This window comes from Eucyclogobius newberryi, unplaced genomic scaffold, assembly GCF_026437365.1.
Source record: "Eucyclogobius newberryi isolate DKJ021-1_F unplaced genomic scaffold, fEucNew1.0.hap1 SCAF_59, whole genome shotgun sequence".
NCBI lineage: Eukaryota > Metazoa > Chordata > Actinopteri > Gobiiformes > Gobiidae > Eucyclogobius > Eucyclogobius newberryi.
In genome coordinates, this window is record NW_027316267.1 from 503400 (window position 1) to 525763 (window position 22364).

General features: G+C 40.9%; 19 non-coding genes across 19 annotated transcripts; all 19 read left to right on the top strand.

Moving 5' to 3' along the window:
• Positions 1–245: 245 nt before the first annotated feature.
• On the top strand, positions 246–317 carry trnaq-uug (transfer RNA glutamine (anticodon UUG)). The gene has a single exon. It is a non-coding gene; the product is annotated as a tRNA-Gln (tRNA).
• Positions 318–1826: 1509 nt separating this feature from the next.
• On the top strand, positions 1827–1899 carry trnak-uuu (transfer RNA lysine (anticodon UUU)). Its single transcript has one exon. It is a non-coding gene; the product is annotated as a tRNA-Lys (tRNA).
• A 219-nt stretch (positions 1900–2118) lies between these two features.
• Positions 2119–2190, top strand: trnaq-uug (transfer RNA glutamine (anticodon UUG)). Its single transcript has one exon. It is a non-coding gene; the product is annotated as a tRNA-Gln (tRNA).
• A 1509-nt stretch (positions 2191–3699) lies between these two features.
• Positions 3700–3772, top strand: trnak-uuu (transfer RNA lysine (anticodon UUU)). The gene has a single exon. It is a non-coding gene; the product is annotated as a tRNA-Lys (tRNA).
• Positions 3773–3991: 219 nt separating this feature from the next.
• trnaq-uug (transfer RNA glutamine (anticodon UUG)) lies at positions 3992–4063 on the top strand. The gene has a single exon. It is a non-coding gene; the product is annotated as a tRNA-Gln (tRNA).
• Positions 4064–5864: 1801 nt separating this feature from the next.
• trnaq-uug (transfer RNA glutamine (anticodon UUG)) lies at positions 5865–5936 on the top strand. Its single transcript has one exon. It is a non-coding gene; the product is annotated as a tRNA-Gln (tRNA).
• A 1801-nt stretch (positions 5937–7737) lies between these two features.
• On the top strand, positions 7738–7809 carry trnaq-uug (transfer RNA glutamine (anticodon UUG)). Its single transcript has one exon. It is a non-coding gene; the product is annotated as a tRNA-Gln (tRNA).
• Positions 7810–9318: 1509 nt separating this feature from the next.
• On the top strand, positions 9319–9391 carry trnak-uuu (transfer RNA lysine (anticodon UUU)). Its single transcript has one exon. It is a non-coding gene; the product is annotated as a tRNA-Lys (tRNA).
• Positions 9392–9610: 219 nt separating this feature from the next.
• On the top strand, positions 9611–9682 carry trnaq-uug (transfer RNA glutamine (anticodon UUG)). The gene has a single exon. It is a non-coding gene; the product is annotated as a tRNA-Gln (tRNA).
• Positions 9683–11191: 1509 nt separating this feature from the next.
• On the top strand, positions 11192–11264 carry trnak-uuu (transfer RNA lysine (anticodon UUU)). The gene has a single exon. It is a non-coding gene; the product is annotated as a tRNA-Lys (tRNA).
• A 219-nt stretch (positions 11265–11483) lies between these two features.
• trnaq-uug (transfer RNA glutamine (anticodon UUG)) lies at positions 11484–11555 on the top strand. The gene has a single exon. It is a non-coding gene; the product is annotated as a tRNA-Gln (tRNA).
• Positions 11556–13356: 1801 nt separating this feature from the next.
• On the top strand, positions 13357–13428 carry trnaq-uug (transfer RNA glutamine (anticodon UUG)). The gene has a single exon. It is a non-coding gene; the product is annotated as a tRNA-Gln (tRNA).
• A 1801-nt stretch (positions 13429–15229) lies between these two features.
• trnaq-uug (transfer RNA glutamine (anticodon UUG)) lies at positions 15230–15301 on the top strand. Its single transcript has one exon. It is a non-coding gene; the product is annotated as a tRNA-Gln (tRNA).
• Positions 15302–16810: 1509 nt separating this feature from the next.
• Positions 16811–16883, top strand: trnak-uuu (transfer RNA lysine (anticodon UUU)). The gene has a single exon. It is a non-coding gene; the product is annotated as a tRNA-Lys (tRNA).
• A 219-nt stretch (positions 16884–17102) lies between these two features.
• On the top strand, positions 17103–17174 carry trnaq-uug (transfer RNA glutamine (anticodon UUG)). The gene has a single exon. It is a non-coding gene; the product is annotated as a tRNA-Gln (tRNA).
• Positions 17175–18683: 1509 nt separating this feature from the next.
• On the top strand, positions 18684–18756 carry trnak-uuu (transfer RNA lysine (anticodon UUU)). The gene has a single exon. It is a non-coding gene; the product is annotated as a tRNA-Lys (tRNA).
• Positions 18757–18975: 219 nt separating this feature from the next.
• trnaq-uug (transfer RNA glutamine (anticodon UUG)) lies at positions 18976–19047 on the top strand. The gene has a single exon. It is a non-coding gene; the product is annotated as a tRNA-Gln (tRNA).
• Positions 19048–20556: 1509 nt separating this feature from the next.
• On the top strand, positions 20557–20629 carry trnak-uuu (transfer RNA lysine (anticodon UUU)). The gene has a single exon. It is a non-coding gene; the product is annotated as a tRNA-Lys (tRNA).
• A 219-nt stretch (positions 20630–20848) lies between these two features.
• trnaq-uug (transfer RNA glutamine (anticodon UUG)) lies at positions 20849–20920 on the top strand. Its single transcript has one exon. It is a non-coding gene; the product is annotated as a tRNA-Gln (tRNA).
• Positions 20921–22364: the final 1444 nt, after the last annotated feature.

Consider the following 22364-nt stretch of genomic DNA (forward strand, 5'->3'; position numbering starts at 1 on the left):
CCAGGGTTCAAGTCCCTGTTCAGGGGGTTGTATTACTATGTAATTATTGTAAGATATTAAACACAATACTAGACCATACAATTTTAATGACTCATGCCGGCATGTAGACAGAATTTGGACTTGCCTAATGCGAAAAGAACTTCCCGTGGTTCCCCTACATCAAAAACACTGCATGTGATATATCATATCAGATTGATCACCAACCCTCATCAAATTCAACCCTACATGGCGGTATTGCATTGTATGGTTCCATGGTGTAATGGTTAGCACTCTGGGCTTTGAATCCAGTGATCCGAGTTCAAATCTCGGTGGAACCTAGAACTGTCTTGAGTTGACTGTAAACTGCAAACCAATGTGTGCCATGGTCCCACCTTCTTTTTTCAACGAGTGTCAATTTACATGCAAGCCATCAACAACAGTGTTTATGGAGCCAAGAGCCATACAATATCATGGACATTGATCAAAGTAAAAGTTCAGTTTAGTTTATTACTGAAAAAGAAACAATTCTTGTATTTCGATTTTAAAGCCAGCATCACTGCCCAAGAGTCAGTGTCTAGAGACAGAGTGATATTACTGAGAAAACAAGCTGATATATTCTATTGTGCAATGCTAAATAGTGAAGCCAGAACAACACCCCAACTATGAAGCACTTTCTATAAAATGCAGACAGATCATGGCTGTGGTTGAGCTCTACTTTTGACTTACATTTGGCACAGGAGTCCTGATATTGGCCGTACAGTTCCTATTCGTGAACAAGTTGCTGACAAGAAAACCCCAAAGAGGAGCACTTATGAGCATGAAGAAGCACAAGTGGTTCCATTTGAAGTAATCTTGGAGCAAGGACTTTTTCTTTTGCATTACCAATGGAGGCTTTTGTCATATGGAACTGCCCCCCAACAAAAAGCACTTACTGAATTTCATTGACAAGTCAATGCTCATGTTAGGGAAATAAGAATGACTCTCTGAAACTGGTGTTTAAACAAACTTTTCCAGAACGTAATTTCAAAGTGCATGCAGACAAAGACATCAACACTACCCCAACAAGTAGCACTTACTGCATTCAAAAGTCAAGTCAGTGCTTGTGCCAGGGTAATGTGAATGACCAGGTAGAGTGAAAACTTCATGGTATTTTTCAAAACTTGAGATACTTGCAGTTATTGAGGCCAAAGTCACAACCAAGACAACCCCAAAGAGAAGCACTTATGATTGCAGAAGCCAACAGTGGCTCAAGTTGAGGTCGTCTTAATGTGTTTGCTTCACAATGTCTTAAATGGTGGTCACAACAAGTAGAACTTACTGAAAAAAACAAGTCAATGCTCCTGTTGAACTCCACTGAATCCAGATATTCCTATCAAAGTGGCTGCTGTACTCCAGATCTTCTTCCGATGTCTTCTTGGCCGTCTCTGGTGAGTTGTGCTGGCTAAGGTATGTGACCAGTATAAGTACCGTATGCCATAGCCCCACCTTCTTTTCAGGGTTTCAACGACTGTGGTAATGGCCATTCTGAAAATGGGCCTTCAATGTGTAGTCAATTTACATACAAGCCGTCAACAAAGTTATCGATGCAGACCAACAAGAGACATCAAATACATAGCCAGTGATCAGCCAAACAAGTTGAATCATTGTGAAACTTCCAAATCATTTTTGCAACTGTCTTTGGTACCCATTGAAGGATTACATTGTCATTGACATTGTAAAGATGCAAGGCCTCATGGGAGTCAGACTCTGGATCCAGTTTATTTGCTGCTAAAAGAACACTGTTCCCAAAAAAGGTTATGCACAGCTATGAAATGATCCAGGCTCCATTTGGCTCTGTCTCACTCAGAGCCTGGATAGCTCAGTCGGTAGAGCATCAGACTTTTAATCTGAGGGTCCAGGGTTCAAGTCCCTGTTCAGGCGGTTGTATTACTATGTAATTATTGTAAGATATTAAACACAATACTAGACCATACAATTTTAATGACTCATGCCGGCATGTAGACAGAATTTGGACTTGCCTAATGCGAAAAGAACTTCCCGTGGTTCCCCTACATCAAAAACACTGCATGTGATATATCATATCAGATTGATCACCAACCCTCATCAAATTCAACCCTACATGGCGGTATTGCATTGTATGGTTCCATGGTGTAATGGTTAGCACTCTGGGCTTTGAATCCAGTGATCCGAGTTCAAATCTCGGTGGAACCTAGAACTGTCTTGAGTTGACTGTAAACTGCAAACCAATGTGTGTCATGGTCCCACCCTCTTTTTTCAACGAGTGTCAATTTACATGCAAGCCATCAACAACAGTGTTTATGGAGCCAAGAGCCATACAATATCATGGACATTGATCAAAGTAAAAGTTCAGTTTAGTTTATTACTGAAAAAGAAACAATTCTTGTATTTCGATTTTAAAGCCAGCATCACTGCCCAAGAGTCAGTGTCTAGAGACAGAGTGATATTACTGAGAAAACAAGCTGATATATTCTATTGTGCAATGCTAAATAGTGAAGCCAGAACAACACCCCAACTATGAAGCACTTTCTATAAAATGCAGACAGATCATGGCTGTGGTTGAGCTCTACTTTTGACTTACATTTGGCACAGGAGTCCTGATATTGGCCGTACAGTTCCTATTCGTGAACAAGTTGCTGACAAGAAAACCCCAAAGAGGAGCACTTATGAGCATGAAGAAGCACAAGTGGTTCCATTTGAAGTAATCTTGGAGCAAGGACTTTTTCTTTTGCATTACCAATGGAGGCTTTTGTCATATGGAACTGCCCCCCAACAAAAAGCACTTACTGAATTTCATTGACAAGTCAATGCTCATGTTAGGGAAATAAGAATGACTCTCTGAAACTGGTGTTTAAACAAACTTTTCCAGAACGTAATTTCAAAGTGCATGCAGACAAAGACATCAACACTACCCCAACAAGTAGCACTTACTGCATTCAAAAGTCAAGTCAGTGCTTGTGCCAGGGTAATGTGAATGACCAGGTAGAGTGAAAACTTCATGGTATTTTTCAAAACTTGAGATACTTGCAGTTATTGAGGCCAAAGTCACAACCAAGACAACCCCAAAGAGAAGCACTTATGATTGCAGAAGCCAACAGTGGCTCAAGTTGAGGTCGTCTTAATGTGTTTGCTTCACAATGTCTTAAATGGTGGTCACAACAAGTAGAACTTACTGAAAAAAACAAGTCAATGCTCCTGTTGAACTCCACTGAATCCAGATATTCCTATCAAAGTGGCTGCTGTACTCCAGATCTTCTTCCGATGTCTTCTTGGCCGTCTCTGGTGAGTTGTGCTGGCTAAGGTATGTGACCAGTATAAGTACCGTATGCCATAGCCCCACCTTCTTTTCAGGGTTTCAACGACTGTGGTAATGGCCATTCTGAAAATGGGCCTTCAATGTGTAGTCAATTTACATACAAGCCGTCAACAAAGTTATCGATGCAGACCAACAAGAGACATCAAATACATAGCCAGTGATCAGCCAAACAAGTTGAATCATTGTGAAACTTCCAAATCATTTTTGCAACTGTCTTTGGTACCCATTGAAGGATTACATTGTCATTGACATTGTAAAGATGCAAGGCCTCATGGGAGTCAGACTCTGGATCCAGTTTATTTGCTGCTAAAAGAACACTGTTCCCAAAAAAGGTTATGCACAGCTATGAAATGATCCAGGCTCCATTTGGCTCTGTCTCACTCAGAGCCTGGATAGCTCAGTCGGTAGAGCATCAGACTTTTAATCTGAGGGTCCAGGGTTCAAGTCCCTGTTCAGGCGGTTGTATTACTATGTAATTATTGTAAGATATTAAACACAATACTAGACCATACAATTTTAATGACTCATGCCGGCATGTAGACAGAATTTGGACTTGCCTAATGCGAAAAGAACTTCCCGTGGTTCCCCTACATCAAAAACACTGCATGTGATATATCATATCAGATTGATCACCAACCCTCATCAAATTCAACCCTACATGGCGGTATTGCATTGTATGGTTCCATGGTGTAATGGTTAGCACTCTGGGCTTTGAATCCAGTGATCCGAGTTCAAATCTCGGTGGAACCTAGAACTGTCTTGAGTTGACTGTAAACTGCAAACCAATGTGTGCCATGGTCCCACCTTCTTTTTTCAACGAGTGTCAATTTACATGCAAGCCATCAACAACAGTGTTTATGGAGCCAAGAGCCATACAATATCATGGACATTGATCAAAGTAAAAGTTCAGTTTAGTTTATTACTGAAAAAGAAACAATTCTTGTATTTCGATTTTAAAGCCAGCATCACTGCCCAAGAGTCAGTGTCTAGAGACAGAGTGATATTACTGAGAAAACAAGCTGATATATTCTATTGTGCAATGCTAAATAGTGAAGCCAGAACAACACCCCAACTATGAAGCACTTTCTATAAAATGCAGACAGATCATGGCTGTGGTTGAGCTCTACTTTTGACTTACATTTGGCACAGGAGTCCTGATATTGGCCGTACAGTTCCTATTCGTGAACAAGTTGCTGACAAGAAAACCCCAAAGAGGAGCACTTATGAGCATGAAGAAGCACAAGTGGTTCCATTTGAAGTAATCTTGGAGCAAGGACTTTTTCTTTTGCATTACCAATGGAGGCTTTTGTCATATGGAACTGCCCCCCAACAAAAAGCACTTACTGAATTTCATTGACAAGTCAATGCTCATGTTAGGGAAATAAGAATGACTCTCTGAAACTGGTGTTTAAACAAACTTTTCCAGAACGTAATTTCAAAGTGCATGCAGACAAAGACATCAACACTACCCCAACAAGTAGCACTTACTGCATTCAAAAGTCAAGTCAGTGCTTGTGCCAGGGTAATGTGAATGACCAGGTAGAGTGAAAACTTCATGGTATTTTTCAAAACTTGAGATACTTGCAGTTATTGAGGCCAAAGTCACAACCAAGACAACCCCAAAGAGAAGCACTTATGATTGCAGAAGCCAACAGTGGCTCAAGTTGAGGTCGTCTTAATGTGTTTGCTTCACAATGTCTTAAATGGTGGTCACAACAAGTAGAACTTACTGAAAAAAACAAGTCAATGCTCCTGTTGAACTCCACTGAATCCAGATATTCCTATCAAAGTGGCTGCTGTACTCCAGATCTTCTTCCGATGTCTTCTTGGCCGTCTCTGGTGAGTTGTGCTGGCTAAGGTATGTGACCAGTATAAGTACCGTATGCCATAGCCCCACCTTCTTTTCAGGGTTTCAACGACTGTGGTAATGGCCATTCTGAAAATGGGCCTTCAATGTGTAGTCAATTTACATACAAGCCGTCAACAAAGTTATCGATGCAGACCAACAAGAGACATCAAATACATAGCCAGTGATCAGCCAAACAAGTTGAATCATTGTGAAACTTCCAAATCATTTTTGCAACTGTCTTTGGTACCCATTGAAGGATTACATTGTCATTGACATTGTAAAGATGCAAGGCCTCATGGGAGTCAGACTCTGGATCCAGTTTATTTGCTGCTAAAAGAACACTGTTCCCAAAAAAGGTTATGCACAGCTATGAAATGATCCAGGCTCCATTTGGCTCTGTCTCACTCAGAGCCTGGATAGCTCAGTCGGTAGAGCATCAGACTTTTAATCTGAGGGTCCAGGGTTCAAGTCCCTGTTCAGGGGGTTGTATTACTATGTAATTATTGTAAGATATTAAACACAATACTAGACCATACAATTTTAATGACTCATGCCGGCATGTAGACAGAATTTGGACTTGCCTAATGCGAAAAGAACTTCCCGTGGTTCCCCTACATCAAAAACACTGCATGTGATATATCATATCAGATTGATCACCAACCCTCATCAAATTCAACCCTACATGGCGGTATTGCATTGTATGGTTCCATGGTGTAATGGTTAGCACTCTGGGCTTTGAATCCAGTGATCCGAGTTCAAATCTCGGTGGAACCTAGAACTGTCTTGAGTTGACTGTAAACTGCAAACCAATGTGTGCCATGGTCCCACCTTCTTTTTTCAACGAGTGTCAATTTACATGCAAGCCATCAACAACAGTGTTTATGGAGCCAAGAGCCATACAATATCATGGACATTGATCAAAGTAAAAGTTCAGTTTAGTTTATTACTGAAAAAGAAACAATTCTTGTATTTCGATTTTAAAGCCAGCATCACTGCCCAAGAGTCAGTGTCTAGAGACAGAGTGATATTACTGAGAAAACAAGCTGATATATTCTATTGTGCAATGCTAAATAGTGAAGCCAGAACAACACCCCAACTATGAAGCACTTTCTATAAAATGCAGACAGATCATGGCTGTGGTTGAGCTCTACTTTTGACTTACATTTGGCACAGGAGTCCTGATATTGGCCGTACAGTTCCTATTCGTGAACAAGTTGCTGACAAGAAAACCCCAAAGAGGAGCACTTATGAGCATGAAGAAGCACAAGTGGTTCCATTTGAAGTAATCTTGGAGCAAGGACTTTTTCTTTTGCATTACCAATGGAGGCTTTTGTCATATGGAACTGCCCCCCAACAAAAAGCACTTACTGAATTTCATTGACAAGTCAATGCTCATGTTAGGGAAATAAGAATGACTCTCTGAAACTGGTGTTTAAACAAACTTTTCCAGAACGTAATTTCAAAGTGCATGCAGACAAAGACATCAACACTACCCCAACAAGTAGCACTTACTGCATTCAAAAGTCAAGTCAGTGCTTGTGCCAGGGTAATGTGAATGACCAGGTAGAGTGAAAACTTCATGGTATTTTTCAAAACTTGAGATACTTGCAGTTATTGAGGCCAAAGTCACAACCAAGACAACCCCAAAGAGAAGCACTTATGATTGCAGAAGCCAACAGTGGCTCAAGTTGAGGTCGTCTTAATGTGTTTGCTTCACAATGTCTTAAATGGTGGTCACAACAAGTAGAACTTACTGAAAAAAACAAGTCAATGCTCCTGTTGAACTCCACTGAATCCAGATATTCCTATCAAAGTGGCTGCTGTACTCCAGATCTTCTTCCGATGTCTTCTTGGCCGTCTCTGGTGAGTTGTGCTGGCTAAGGTATGTGACCAGTATAAGTACCGTATGCCATAGCCCCACCTTCTTTTCAGGGTTTCAACGACTGTGGTAATGGCCATTCTGAAAATGGGCCTTCAATGTGTAGTCAATTTACATACAAGCCGTCAACAAAGTTATCGATGCAGACCAACAAGAGACATCAAATACATAGCCAGTGATCAGCCAAACAAGTTGAATCATTGTGAAACTTCCAAATCATTTTTGCAACTGTCTTTGGTACCCATTGAAGGATTACATTGTCATTGACATTGTAAAGATGCAAGGCCTCATGGGAGTCAGACTCTGGATCCAGTTTATTTGCTGCTAAAAGAACACTGTTCCCAAAAAAGGTTATGCACAGCTATGAAATGATCCAGGCTCCATTTGGCTCTGTCTCACTCAGAGCCTGGATAGCTCAGTCGGTAGAGCATCAGACTTTTAATCTGAGGGTCCAGGGTTCAAGTCCCTGTTCAGGGGGTTGTATTACTATGTAATTATTGTAAGATATTAAACACAATACTAGACCATACAATTTTAATGACTCATGCCGGCATGTAGACAGAATTTGGACTTGCCTAATGCGAAAAGAACTTCCCGTGGTTCCCCTACATCAAAAACACTGCATGTGATATATCATATCAGATTGATCACCAACCCTCATCAAATTCAACCCTACATGGCGGTATTGCATTGTATGGTTCCATGGTGTAATGGTTAGCACTCTGGGCTTTGAATCCAGTGATCCGAGTTCAAATCTCGGTGGAACCTAGAACTGTCTTGAGTTGACTGTAAACTGCAAACCAATGTGTGCCATGGTCCCACCTTCTTTTTTCAACGAGTGTCAATTTACATGCAAGCCATCAACAACAGTGTTTATGGAGCCAAGAGCCATACAATATCATGGACATTGATCAAAGTAAAAGTTCAGTTTAGTTTATTACTGAAAAAGAAACAATTCTTGTATTTCGATTTTAAAGCCAGCATCACTGCCCAAGAGTCAGTGTCTAGAGACAGAGTGATATTACTGAGAAAACAAGCTGATATATTCTATTGTGCAATGCTAAATAGTGAAGCCAGAACAACACCCCAACTATGAAGCACTTTCTATAAAATGCAGACAGATCATGGCTGTGGTTGAGCTCTACTTTTGACTTACATTTGGCACAGGAGTCCTGATATTGGCCGTACAGTTCCTATTCGTGAACAAGTTGCTGACAAGAAAACCCCAAAGAGGAGCACTTATGAGCATGAAGAAGCACAAGTGGTTCCATTTGAAGTAATCTTGGAGCAAGGACTTTTTCTTTTGCATTACCAATGGAGGCTTTTGTCATATGGAACTGCCCCCCAACAAAAAGCACTTACTGAATTTCATTGACAAGTCAATGCTCATGTTAGGGAAATAAGAATGACTCTCTGAAACTGGTGTTTAAACAAACTTTTCCAGAACGTAATTTCAAAGTGCATGCAGACAAAGACATCAACACTACCCCAACAAGTAGCACTTACTGCATTCAAAAGTCAAGTCAGTGCTTGTGCCAGGGTAATGTGAATGACCAGGTAGAGTGAAAACTTCATGGTATTTTTCAAAACTTGAGATACTTGCAGTTATTGAGGCCAAAGTCACAACCAAGACAACCCCAAAGAGAAGCACTTATGATTGCAGAAGCCAACAGTGGCTCAAGTTGAGGTCGTCTTAATGTGTTTGCTTCACAATGTCTTAAATGGTGGTCACAACAAGTAGAACTTACTGAAAAAAACAAGTCAATGCTCCTGTTGAACTCCACTGAATCCAGATATTCCTATCAAAGTGGCTGCTGTACTCCAGATCTTCTTCCGATGTCTTCTTGGCCGTCTCTGGTGAGTTGTGCTGGCTAAGGTATGTGACCAGTATAAGTACCGTATGCCATAGCCCCACCTTCTTTTCAGGGTTTCAACGACTGTGGTAATGGCCATTCTGAAAATGGGCCTTCAATGTGTAGTCAATTTACATACAAGCCGTCAACAAAGTTATCGATGCAGACCAACAAGAGACATCAAATACATAGCCAGTGATCAGCCAAACAAGTTGAATCATTGTGAAACTTCCAAATCATTTTTGCAACTGTCTTTGGTACCCATTGAAGGATTACATTGTCATTGACATTGTAAAGATGCAAGGCCTCATGGGAGTCAGACTCTGGATCCAGTTTATTTGCTGCTAAAAGAACACTGTTCCCAAAAAAGGTTATGCACAGCTATGAAATGATCCAGGCTCCATTTGGCTCTGTCTCACTCAGAGCCTGGATAGCTCAGTCGGTAGAGCATCAGACTTTTAATCTGAGGGTCCAGGGTTCAAGTCCCTGTTCAGGCGGTTGTATTACTATGTAATTATTGTAAGATATTAAACACAATACTAGACCATACAATTTTAATGACTCATGCCGGCATGTAGACAGAATTTGGACTTGCCTAATGCGAAAAGAACTTCCCGTGGTTCCCCTACATCAAAAACACTGCATGTGATATATCATATCAGATTGATCACCAACCCTCATCAAATTCAACCCTACATGGCGGTATTGCATTGTATGGTTCCATGGTGTAATGGTTAGCACTCTGGGCTTTGAATCCAGTGATCCGAGTTCAAATCTCGGTGGAACCTAGAACTGTCTTGAGTTGACTGTAAACTGCAAACCAATGTGTGTCATGGTCCCACCCTCTTTTTTCAACGAGTGTCAATTTACATGCAAGCCATCAACAACAGTGTTTATGGAGCCAAGAGCCATACAATATCATGGACATTGATCAAAGTAAAAGTTCAGTTTAGTTTATTACTGAAAAAGAAACAATTCTTGTATTTCGATTTTAAAGCCAGCATCACTGCCCAAGAGTCAGTGTCTAGAGACAGAGTGATATTACTGAGAAAACAAGCTGATATATTCTATTGTGCAATGCTAAATAGTGAAGCCAGAACAACACCCCAACTATGAAGCACTTTCTATAAAATGCAGACAGATCATGGCTGTGGTTGAGCTCTACTTTTGACTTACATTTGGCACAGGAGTCCTGATATTGGCCGTACAGTTCCTATTCGTGAACAAGTTGCTGACAAGAAAACCCCAAAGAGGAGCACTTATGAGCATGAAGAAGCACAAGTGGTTCCATTTGAAGTAATCTTGGAGCAAGGACTTTTTCTTTTGCATTACCAATGGAGGCTTTTGTCATATGGAACTGCCCCCCAACAAAAAGCACTTACTGAATTTCATTGACAAGTCAATGCTCATGTTAGGGAAATAAGAATGACTCTCTGAAACTGGTGTTTAAACAAACTTTTCCAGAACGTAATTTCAAAGTGCATGCAGACAAAGACATCAACACTACCCCAACAAGTAGCACTTACTGCATTCAAAAGTCAAGTCAGTGCTTGTGCCAGGGTAATGTGAATGACCAGGTAGAGTGAAAACTTCATGGTATTTTTCAAAACTTGAGATACTTGCAGTTATTGAGGCCAAAGTCACAACCAAGACAACCCCAAAGAGAAGCACTTATGATTGCAGAAGCCAACAGTGGCTCAAGTTGAGGTCGTCTTAATGTGTTTGCTTCACAATGTCTTAAATGGTGGTCACAACAAGTAGAACTTACTGAAAAAAACAAGTCAATGCTCCTGTTGAACTCCACTGAATCCAGATATTCCTATCAAAGTGGCTGCTGTACTCCAGATCTTCTTCCGATGTCTTCTTGGCCGTCTCTGGTGAGTTGTGCTGGCTAAGGTATGTGACCAGTATAAGTACCGTATGCCATAGCCCCACCTTCTTTTCAGGGTTTCAACGACTGTGGTAATGGCCATTCTGAAAATGGGCCTTCAATGTGTAGTCAATTTACATACAAGCCGTCAACAAAGTTATCGATGCAGACCAACAAGAGACATCAAATACATAGCCAGTGATCAGCCAAACAAGTTGAATCATTGTGAAACTTCCAAATCATTTTTGCAACTGTCTTTGGTACCCATTGAAGGATTACATTGTCATTGACATTGTAAAGATGCAAGGCCTCATGGGAGTCAGACTCTGGATCCAGTTTATTTGCTGCTAAAAGAACACTGTTCCCAAAAAAGGTTATGCACAGCTATGAAATGATCCAGGCTCCATTTGGCTCTGTCTCACTCAGAGCCTGGATAGCTCAGTCGGTAGAGCATCAGACTTTTAATCTGAGGGTCCAGGGTTCAAGTCCCTGTTCAGGCGGTTGTATTACTATGTAATTATTGTAAGATATTAAACACAATACTAGACCATACAATTTTAATGACTCATGCCGGCATGTAGACAGAATTTGGACTTGCCTAATGCGAAAAGAACTTCCCGTGGTTCCCCTACATCAAAAACACTGCATGTGATATATCATATCAGATTGATCACCAACCCTCATCAAATTCAACCCTACATGGCGGTATTGCATTGTATGGTTCCATGGTGTAATGGTTAGCACTCTGGGCTTTGAATCCAGTGATCCGAGTTCAAATCTCGGTGGAACCTAGAACTGTCTTGAGTTGACTGTAAACTGCAAACCAATGTGTGCCATGGTCCCACCTTCTTTTTTCAACGAGTGTCAATTTACATGCAAGCCATCAACAACAGTGTTTATGGAGCCAAGAGCCATACAATATCATGGACATTGATCAAAGTAAAAGTTCAGTTTAGTTTATTACTGAAAAAGAAACAATTCTTGTATTTCGATTTTAAAGCCAGCATCACTGCCCAAGAGTCAGTGTCTAGAGACAGAGTGATATTACTGAGAAAACAAGCTGATATATTCTATTGTGCAATGCTAAATAGTGAAGCCAGAACAACACCCCAACTATGAAGCACTTTCTATAAAATGCAGACAGATCATGGCTGTGGTTGAGCTCTACTTTTGACTTACATTTGGCACAGGAGTCCTGATATTGGCCGTACAGTTCCTATTCGTGAACAAGTTGCTGACAAGAAAACCCCAAAGAGGAGCACTTATGAGCATGAAGAAGCACAAGTGGTTCCATTTGAAGTAATCTTGGAGCAAGGACTTTTTCTTTTGCATTACCAATGGAGGCTTTTGTCATATGGAACTGCCCCCCAACAAAAAGCACTTACTGAATTTCATTGACAAGTCAATGCTCATGTTAGGGAAATAAGAATGACTCTCTGAAACTGGTGTTTAAACAAACTTTTCCAGAACGTAATTTCAAAGTGCATGCAGACAAAGACATCAACACTACCCCAACAAGTAGCACTTACTGCATTCAAAAGTCAAGTCAGTGCTTGTGCCAGGGTAATGTGAATGACCAGGTAGAGTGAAAACTTCATGGTATTTTTCAAAACTTGAGATACTTGCAGTTATTGAGGCCAAAGTCACAACCAAGACAACCCCAAAGAGAAGCACTTATGATTGCAGAAGCCAACAGTGGCTCAAGTTGAGGTCGTCTTAATGTGTTTGCTTCACAATGTCTTAAATGGTGGTCACAACAAGTAGAACTTACTGAAAAAAACAAGTCAATGCTCCTGTTGAACTCCACTGAATCCAGATATTCCTATCAAAGTGGCTGCTGTACTCCAGATCTTCTTCCGATGTCTTCTTGGCCGTCTCTGGTGAGTTGTGCTGGCTAAGGTATGTGACCAGTATAAGTACCGTATGCCATAGCCCCACCTTCTTTTCAGGGTTTCAACGACTGTGGTAATGGCCATTCTGAAAATGGGCCTTCAATGTGTAGTCAATTTACATACAAGCCGTCAACAAAGTTATCGATGCAGACCAACAAGAGACATCAAATACATAGCCAGTGATCAGCCAAACAAGTTGAATCATTGTGAAACTTCCAAATCATTTTTGCAACTGTCTTTGGTACCCATTGAAGGATTACATTGTCATTGACATTGTAAAGATGCAAGGCCTCATGGGAGTCAGACTCTGGATCCAGTTTATTTGCTGCTAAAAGAACACTGTTCCCAAAAAAGGTTATGCACAGCTATGAAATGATCCAGGCTCCATTTGGCTCTGTCTCACTCAGAGCCTGGATAGCTCAGTCGGTAGAGCATCAGACTTTTAATCTGAGGGTCCAGGGTTCAAGTCCCTGTTCAGGGGGTTGTATTACTATGTAATTATTGTAAGATATTAAACACAATACTAGACCATACAATTTTAATGACTCATGCCGGCATGTAGACAGAATTTGGACTTGCCTAATGCGAAAAGAACTTCCCGTGGTTCCCCTACATCAAAAACACTGCATGTGATATATCATATCAGATTGATCACCAACCCTCATCAAATTCAACCCTACATGGCGGTATTGCATTGTATGGTTCCATGGTGTAATGGTTAGCACTCTGGGCTTTGAATCCAGTGATCCGAGTTCAAATCTCGGTGGAACCTAGAACTGTCTTGAGTTGACTGTAAACTGCAAACCAATGTGTGCCATGGTCCCACCTTCTTTTTTCAACGAGTGTCAATTTACATGCAAGCCATCAACAACAGTGTTTATGGAGCCAAGAGCCATACAATATCATGGACATTGATCAAAGTAAAAGTTCAGTTTAGTTTATTACTGAAAAAGAAACAATTCTTGTATTTCGATTTTAAAGCCAGCATCACTGCCCAAGAGTCAGTGTCTAGAGACAGAGTGATATTACTGAGAAAACAAGCTGATATATTCTATTGTGCAATGCTAAATAGTGAAGCCAGAACAACACCCCAACTATGAAGCACTTTCTATAAAATGCAGACAGATCATGGCTGTGGTTGAGCTCTACTTTTGACTTACATTTGGCACAGGAGTCCTGATATTGGCCGTACAGTTCCTATTCGTGAACAAGTTGCTGACAAGAAAACCCCAAAGAGGAGCACTTATGAGCATGAAGAAGCACAAGTGGTTCCATTTGAAGTAATCTTGGAGCAAGGACTTTTTCTTTTGCATTACCAATGGAGGCTTTTGTCATATGGAACTGCCCCCCAACAAAAAGCACTTACTGAATTTCATTGACAAGTCAATGCTCATGTTAGGGAAATAAGAATGACTCTCTGAAACTGGTGTTTAAACAAACTTTTCCAGAACGTAATTTCAAAGTGCATGCAGACAAAGACATCAACACTACCCCAACAAGTAGCACTTACTGCATTCAAAAGTCAAGTCAGTGCTTGTGCCAGGGTAATGTGAATGACCAGGTAGAGTGAAAACTTCATGGTATTTTTCAAAACTTGAGATACTTGCAGTTATTGAGGCCAAAGTCACAACCAAGACAACCCCAAAGAGAAGCACTTATGATTGCAGAAGCCAACAGTGGCTCAAGTTGAGGTCGTCTTAATGTGTTTGCTTCACAATGTCTTAAATGGTGGTCACAACAAGTAGAACTTACTGAAAAAAACAAGTCAATGCTCCTGTTGAACTCCACTGAATCCAGATATTCCTATCAAAGTGGCTGCTGTACTCCAGATCTTCTTCCGATGTCTTCTTGGCCGTCTCTGGTGAGTTGTGCTGGCTAAGGTATGTGACCAGTATAAGTACCGTATGCCATAGCCCCACCTTCTTTTCAGGGTTTCAACGACTGTGGTAATGGCCATTCTGAAAATGGGCCTTCAATGTGTAGTCAATTTACATACAAGCCGTCAACAAAGTTATCGATGCAGACCAACAAGAGACATCAAATACATAGCCAGTGATCAGCCAAACAAGTTGAATCATTGTGAAACTTCCAAATCATTTTTGCAACTGTCTTTGGTACCCATTGAAGGATTACATTGTCATTGACATTGTAAAGATGCAAGGCCTCATGGGAGTCAGACTCTGGATCCAGTTTATTTGCTGCTAAAAGAACACTGTTCCCAAAAAAGGTTATGCACAGCTATGAAATGATCCAGGCTCCATTTGGCTCTGTCTCACTCAGAGCCTGGATAGCTCAGTCGGTAGAGCATCAGACTTTTAATCTGAGGGTCCAGGGTTCAAGTCCCTGTTCAGGGGGTTGTATTACTATGTAATTATTGTAAGATATTAAACACAATACTAGACCATACAATTTTAATGACTCATGCCGGCATGTAGACAGAATTTGGACTTGCCTAATGCGAAAAGAACTTCCCGTGGTTCCCCTACATCAAAAACACTGCATGTGATATATCATATCAGATTGATCACCAACCCTCATCAAATTCAACCCTACATGGCGGTATTGCATTGTATGGTTCCATGGTGTAATGGTTAGCACTCTGGGCTTTGAATCCAGTGATCCGAGTTCAAATCTCGGTGGAACCTAGAACTGTCTTGAGTTGACTGTAAACTGCAAACCAATGTGTGCCATGGTCCCACCTTCTTTTTTCAACGAGTGTCAATTTACATGCAAGCCATCAACAACAGTGTTTATGGAGCCAAGAGCCATACAATATCATGGACATTGATCAAAGTAAAAGTTCAGTTTAGTTTATTACTGAAAAAGAAACAATTCTTGTATTTCGATTTTAAAGCCAGCATCACTGCCCAAGAGTCAGTGTCTAGAGACAGAGTGATATTACTGAGAAAACAAGCTGATATATTCTATTGTGCAATGCTAAATAGTGAAGCCAGAACAACACCCCAACTATGAAGCACTTTCTATAAAATGCAGACAGATCATGGCTGTGGTTGAGCTCTACTTTTGACTTACATTTGGCACAGGAGTCCTGATATTGGCCGTACAGTTCCTATTCGTGAACAAGTTGCTGACAAGAAAACCCCAAAGAGGAGCACTTATGAGCATGAAGAAGCACAAGTGGTTCCATTTGAAGTAATCTTGGAGCAAGGACTTTTTCTTTTGCATTACCAATGGAGGCTTTTGTCATATGGAACTGCCCCCCAACAAAAAGCACTTACTGAATTTCATTGACAAGTCAATGCTCATGTTAGGGAAATAAGAATGACTCTCTGAAACTGGTGTTTAAACAAACTTTTCCAGAACGTAATTTCAAAGTGCATGCAGACAAAGACATCAACACTACCCCAACAAGTAGCACTTACTGCATTCAAAAGTCAAGTCAGTGCTTGTGCCAGGGTAATGTGAATGACCAGGTAGAGTGAAAACTTCATGGTATTTTTCAAAACTTGAGATACTTGCAGTTATTGAGGCCAAAGTCACAACCAAGACAACCCCAAAGAGAAGCACTTATGATTGCAGAAGCCAACAGTGGCTCAAGTTGAGGTCGTCTTAATGTGTTTGCTTCACAATGTCTTAAATGGTGGTCACAACAAGTAGAACTTACTGAAAAAAACAAGTCAATGCTCCTGTTGAACTCCACTGAATCCAGATATTCCTATCAAAGTGGCTGCTGTACTCCAGATCTTCTTCCGATGTCTTCTTGGCCGTCTCTGGTGAGTTGTGCTGGCTAAGGTATGTGACCAGTATAAGTACCGTATGCCATAGCCCCACCTTCTTTTCAGGGTTTCAACGACTGTGGTAATGGCCATTCTGAAAATGGGCCTTCAATGTGTAGTCAATTTACATACAAGCCGTCAACAAAGTTATCGATGCAGACCAACAAGAGACATCAAATACATAGCCAGTGATCAGCCAAACAAGTTGAATCATTGTGAAACTTCCAAATCATTTTTGCAACTGTCTTTGGTACCCATTGAAGGATTACATTGTCATTGACATTGTAAAGATGCAAGGCCTCATGGGAGTCAGACTCTGGATCCAGTTTATTTGCTGCTAAAAGAACACTGTTCCCAAAAAAGGTTATGCACAGCTATGAAATGATCCAGGCTCCATTTGGCTCTGTCTCACTCAGAGCCTGGATAGCTCAGTCGGTAGAGCATCAGACTTTTAATCTGAGGGTCCAGGGTTCAAGTCCCTGTTCAGGCGGTTGTATTACTATGTAATTATTGTAAGATATTAAACACAATACTAGACCATACAATTTTAATGACTCATGCCGGCATGTAGACAGAATTTGGACTTGCCTAATGCGAAAAGAACTTCCCGTGGTTCCCCTACATCAAAAACACTGCATGTGATATATCATATCAGATTGATCACCAACCCTCATCAAATTCAACCCTACATGGCGGTATTGCATTGTATGGTTCCATGGTGTAATGGTTAGCACTCTGGGCTTTGAATCCAGTGATCCGAGTTCAAATCTCGGTGGAACCTAGAACTGTCTTGAGTTGACTGTAAACTGCAAACCAATGTGTGTCATGGTCCCACCCTCTTTTTTCAACGAGTGTCAATTTACATGCAAGCCATCAACAACAGTGTTTATGGAGCCAAGAGCCATACAATATCATGGACATTGATCAAAGTAAAAGTTCAGTTTAGTTTATTACTGAAAAAGAAACAATTCTTGTATTTCGATTTTAAAGCCAGCATCACTGCCCAAGAGTCAGTGTCTAGAGACAGAGTGATATTACTGAGAAAACAAGCTGATATATTCTATTGTGCAATGCTAAATAGTGAAGCCAGAACAACACCCCAACTATGAAGCACTTTCTATAAAATGCAGACAGATCATGGCTGTGGTTGAGCTCTACTTTTGACTTACATTTGGCACAGGAGTCCTGATATTGGCCGTACAGTTCCTATTCGTGAACAAGTTGCTGACAAGAAAACCCCAAAGAGGAGCACTTATGAGCATGAAGAAGCACAAGTGGTTCCATTTGAAGTAATCTTGGAGCAAGGACTTTTTCTTTTGCATTACCAATGGAGGCTTTTGTCATATGGAACTGCCCCCCAACAAAAAGCACTTACTGAATTTCATTGACAAGTCAATGCTCATGTTAGGGAAATAAGAATGACTCTCTGAAACTGGTGTTTAAACAAACTTTTCCAGAACGTAATTTCAAAGTGCATGCAGACAAAGACATCAACACTACCCCAACAAGTAGCACTTACTGCATTCAAAAGTCAAGTCAGTGCTTGTGCCAGGGTAATGTGAATGACCAGGTAGAGTGAAAACTTCATGGTATTTTTCAAAACTTGAGATACTTGCAGTTATTGAGGCCAAAGTCACAACCAAGACAACCCCAAAGAGAAGCACTTATGATTGCAGAAGCCAACAGTGGCTCAAGTTGAGGTCGTCTTAATGTGTTTGCTTCACAATGTCTTAAATGGTGGTCACAACAAGTAGAACTTACTGAAAAAAACAAGTCAATGCTCCTGTTGAACTCCACTGAATCCAGATATTCCTATCAAAGTGGCTGCTGTACTCCAGATCTTCTTCCGATGTCTTCTTGGCCGTCTCTGGTGAGTTGTGCTGGCTAAGGTATGTGACCAGTATAAGTACCGTATGCCATAGCCCCACCTTCTTTTCAGGGTTTCAACGACTGTGGTAATGGCCATTCTGAAAATGGGCCTTCAATGTGTAGTCAATTTACATACAAGCCGTCAACAAAGTTATCGATGCAGACCAACAAGAGACATCAAATACATAGCCAGTGATCAGCCAAACAAGTTGAATCATTGTGAAACTTCCAAATCATTTTTGCAACTGTCTTTGGTACCCATTGAAGGATTACATTGTCATTGACATTGTAAAGATGCAAGGCCTCATGGGAGTCAGACTCTGGATCCAGTTTATTTGCTGCTAAAAGAACACTGTTCCCAAAAAAGGTTATGCACAGCTATGAAATGATCCAGGCTCCATTTGGCTCTGTCTCACTCAGAGCCTGGATAGCTCAGTCGGTAGAGCATCAGACTTTTAATCTGAGGGTCCAGGGTTCAAGTCCCTGTTCAGGCGGTTGTATTACTATGTAATTATTGTAAGATATTAAACACAATACTAGACCATACAATTTTAATGACTCATGCCGGCATGTAGACAGAATTTGGACTTGCCTAATGCGAAAAGAACTTCCCGTGGTTCCCCTACATCAAAAACACTGCATGTGATATATCATATCAGATTGATCACCAACCCTCATCAAATTCAACCCTACATGGCGGTATTGCATTGTATGGTTCCATGGTGTAATGGTTAGCACTCTGGGCTTTGAATCCAGTGATCCGAGTTCAAATCTCGGTGGAACCTAGAACTGTCTTGAGTTGACTGTAAACTGCAAACCAATGTGTGCCATGGTCCCACCTTCTTTTTTCAACGAGTGTCAATTTACATGCAAGCCATCAACAACAGTGTTTATGGAGCCAAGAGCCATACAATATCATGGACATTGATCAAAGTAAAAGTTCAGTTTAGTTTATTACTGAAAAAGAAACAATTCTTGTATTTCGATTTTAAAGCCAGCATCACTGCCCAAGAGTCAGTGTCTAGAGACAGAGTGATATTACTGAGAAAACAAGCTGATATATTCTATTGTGCAATGCTAAATAGTGAAGCCAGAACAACACCCCAACTATGAAGCACTTTCTATAAAATGCAGACAGATCATGGCTGTGGTTGAGCTCTACTTTTGACTTACATTTGGCACAGGAGTCCTGATATTGGCCGTACAGTTCCTATTCGTGAACAAGTTGCTGACAAGAAAACCCCAAAGAGGAGCACTTATGAGCATGAAGAAGCACAAGTGGTTCCATTTGAAGTAATCTTGGAGCAAGGACTTTTTCTTTTGCATTACCAATGGAGGCTTTTGTCATATGGAACTGCCCCCCAACAAAAAGCACTTACTGAATTTCATTGACAAGTCAATGCTCATGTTAGGGAAATAAGAATGACTCTCTGAAACTGGTGTTTAAACAAACTTTTCCAGAACGTAATTTCAAAGTGCATGCAGACAAAGACATCAACACTACCCCAACAAGTAGCACTTACTGCATTCAAAAGTCAAGTCAGTGCTTGTGCCAGGGTAATGTGAATGACCAGGTAGAGTGAAAACTTCATGGTATTTTTCAAAACTTGAGATACTTGCAGTTATTGAGGCCAAAGTCACAACCAAGACAACCCCAAAGAGAAGCACTTATGATTGCAGAAGCCAACAGTGGCTCAAGTTGAGGTCGTCTTAATGTGTTTGCTTCACAATGTCTTAAATGGTGGTCACAACAAGTAGAACTTACTGAAAAAAACAAGTCAATGCTCCTGTTGAACTCCACTGAATCCAGATATTCCTATCAAAGTGGCTGCTGTACTCCAGATCTTCTTCCGATGTCTTCTTGGCCGTCTCTGGTGAGTTGTGCTGGCTAAGGTATGTGACCAGTATAAGTACCGTATGCCATAGCCCCACCTTCTTTTCAGGGTTTCAACGACTGTGGTAATGGCCATTCTGAAAATGGGCCTTCAATGTGTAGTCAATTTACATACAAGCCGTCAACAAAGTTATCGATGCAGACCAACAAGAGACATCAAATACATAGCCAGTGATCAGCCAAACAAGTTGAATCATTGTGAAACTTCCAAATCATTTTTGCAACTGTCTTTGGTACCCATTGAAGGATTACATTGTCATTGACATTGTAAAGATGCAAGGCCTCATGGGAGTCAGACTCTGGATCCAGTTTATTTGCTGCTAAAAGAACACTGTTCCCAAAAAAGGTTATGCACAGCTATGAAATGATCCAGGCTCCATTTGGCTCTGTCTCACTCAGAGCCTGGATAGCTCAGTCGGTAGAGCATCAGACTTTTAATCTGAGGGTCCAGGGTTCAAGTCCCTGTTCAGGCGGTTGTATTACTATGTAATTATTGTAAGATATTAAACACAATACTAGACCATACAATTTTAATGACTCATGCCGGCATGTAGACAGAATTTGGACTTGCCTAATGCGAAAAGAACTTCCCGTGGTTCCCCTACATCAAAAACACTGCATGTGATATATCATATCAGATTGATCACCAACCCTCATCAAATTCAACCCTACATGGCGGTATTGCATTGTATGGTTCCATGGTGTAATGGTTAGCACTCTGGGCTTTGAATCCAGTGATCCGAGTTCAAATCTCGGTGGAACCTAGAACTGTCTTGAGTTGACTGTAAACTGCAAACCAATGTGTGCCATGGTCCCACCTTCTTTTTTCAACGAGTGTCAATTTACATGCAAGCCATCAACAACAGTGTTTATGGAGCCAAGAGCCATACAATATCATGGACATTGATCAAAGTAAAAGTTCAGTTTAGTTTATTACTGAAAAAGAAACAATTCTTGTATTTCGATTTTAAAGCCAGCATCACTGCCCAAGAGTCAGTGTCTAGAGACAGAGTGATATTACTGAGAAAACAAGCTGATATATTCTATTGTGCAATGCTAAATAGTGAAGCCAGAACAACACCCCAACTATGAAGCACTTTCTATAAAATGCAGACAGATCATGGCTGTGGTTGAGCTCTACTTTTGACTTACATTTGGCACAGGAGTCCTGATATTGGCCGTACAGTTCCTATTCGTGAACAAGTTGCTGACAAGAAAACCCCAAAGAGGAGCACTTATGAGCATGAAGAAGCACAAGTGGTTCCATTTGAAGTAATCTTGGAGCAAGGACTTTTTCTTTTGCATTACCAATGGAGGCTTTTGTCATATGGAACTGCCCCCCAACAAAAAGCACTTACTGAATTTCATTGACAAGTCAATGCTCATGTTAGGGAAATAAGAATGACTCTCTGAAACTGGTGTTTAAACAAACTTTTCCAGAACGTAATTTCAAAGTGCATGCAGACAAAGACATCAACACTACCCCAACAAGTAGCACTTACTGCATTCAAAAGTCAAGTCAGTGCTTGTGCCAGGGTAATGTGAATGACCAGGTAGAGTGAAAACTTCATGGTATTTTTCAAAACTTGAGATACTTGCAGTTATTGAGGCCAAAGTCACAACCAAGACAACCCCAAAGAGAAGCACTTATGATTGCAGAAGCCAACAGTGGCTCAAGTTGAGGTCGTCTTAATGTGTTTGCTTCACAATGTCTTAAATGGTGGTCACAACAAGTAGAACTTACTGAAAAAAACAAGTCAATGCTCCTGTTGAACTCCACTGAATCCAGATATTCCTATCAAAGTGGCTGCTGTACTCCAGATCTTCTTCCGATGTCTTCTTGGCCGTCTCTGGTGAGTTGTGCTGGCTAAGGTATGTGACCAGTATAAGTACCGTATGCCATAGCCCCACCTTCTTTTCAGGGTTTCAACGACTGTGGTAATGGCCATTCTGAAAATGGGCCTTCAATGTGTAGTCAATTTACATACAAGCCGTCAACAAAGTTATCGATGCAGACCAACAAGAGACATCAAATACATAGCCAGTGATCAGCCAAACAAGTTGAATCATTGTGAAACTTCCAAATCATTTTTGCAACTGTCTTTGGTACCCATTGAAGGATTACATTGTCATTGACATTGTAAAGATGCAAGGCCTCATGGGAGTCAGACTCTGGATCCAGTTTATTTGCTGCTAAAAGAACACTGT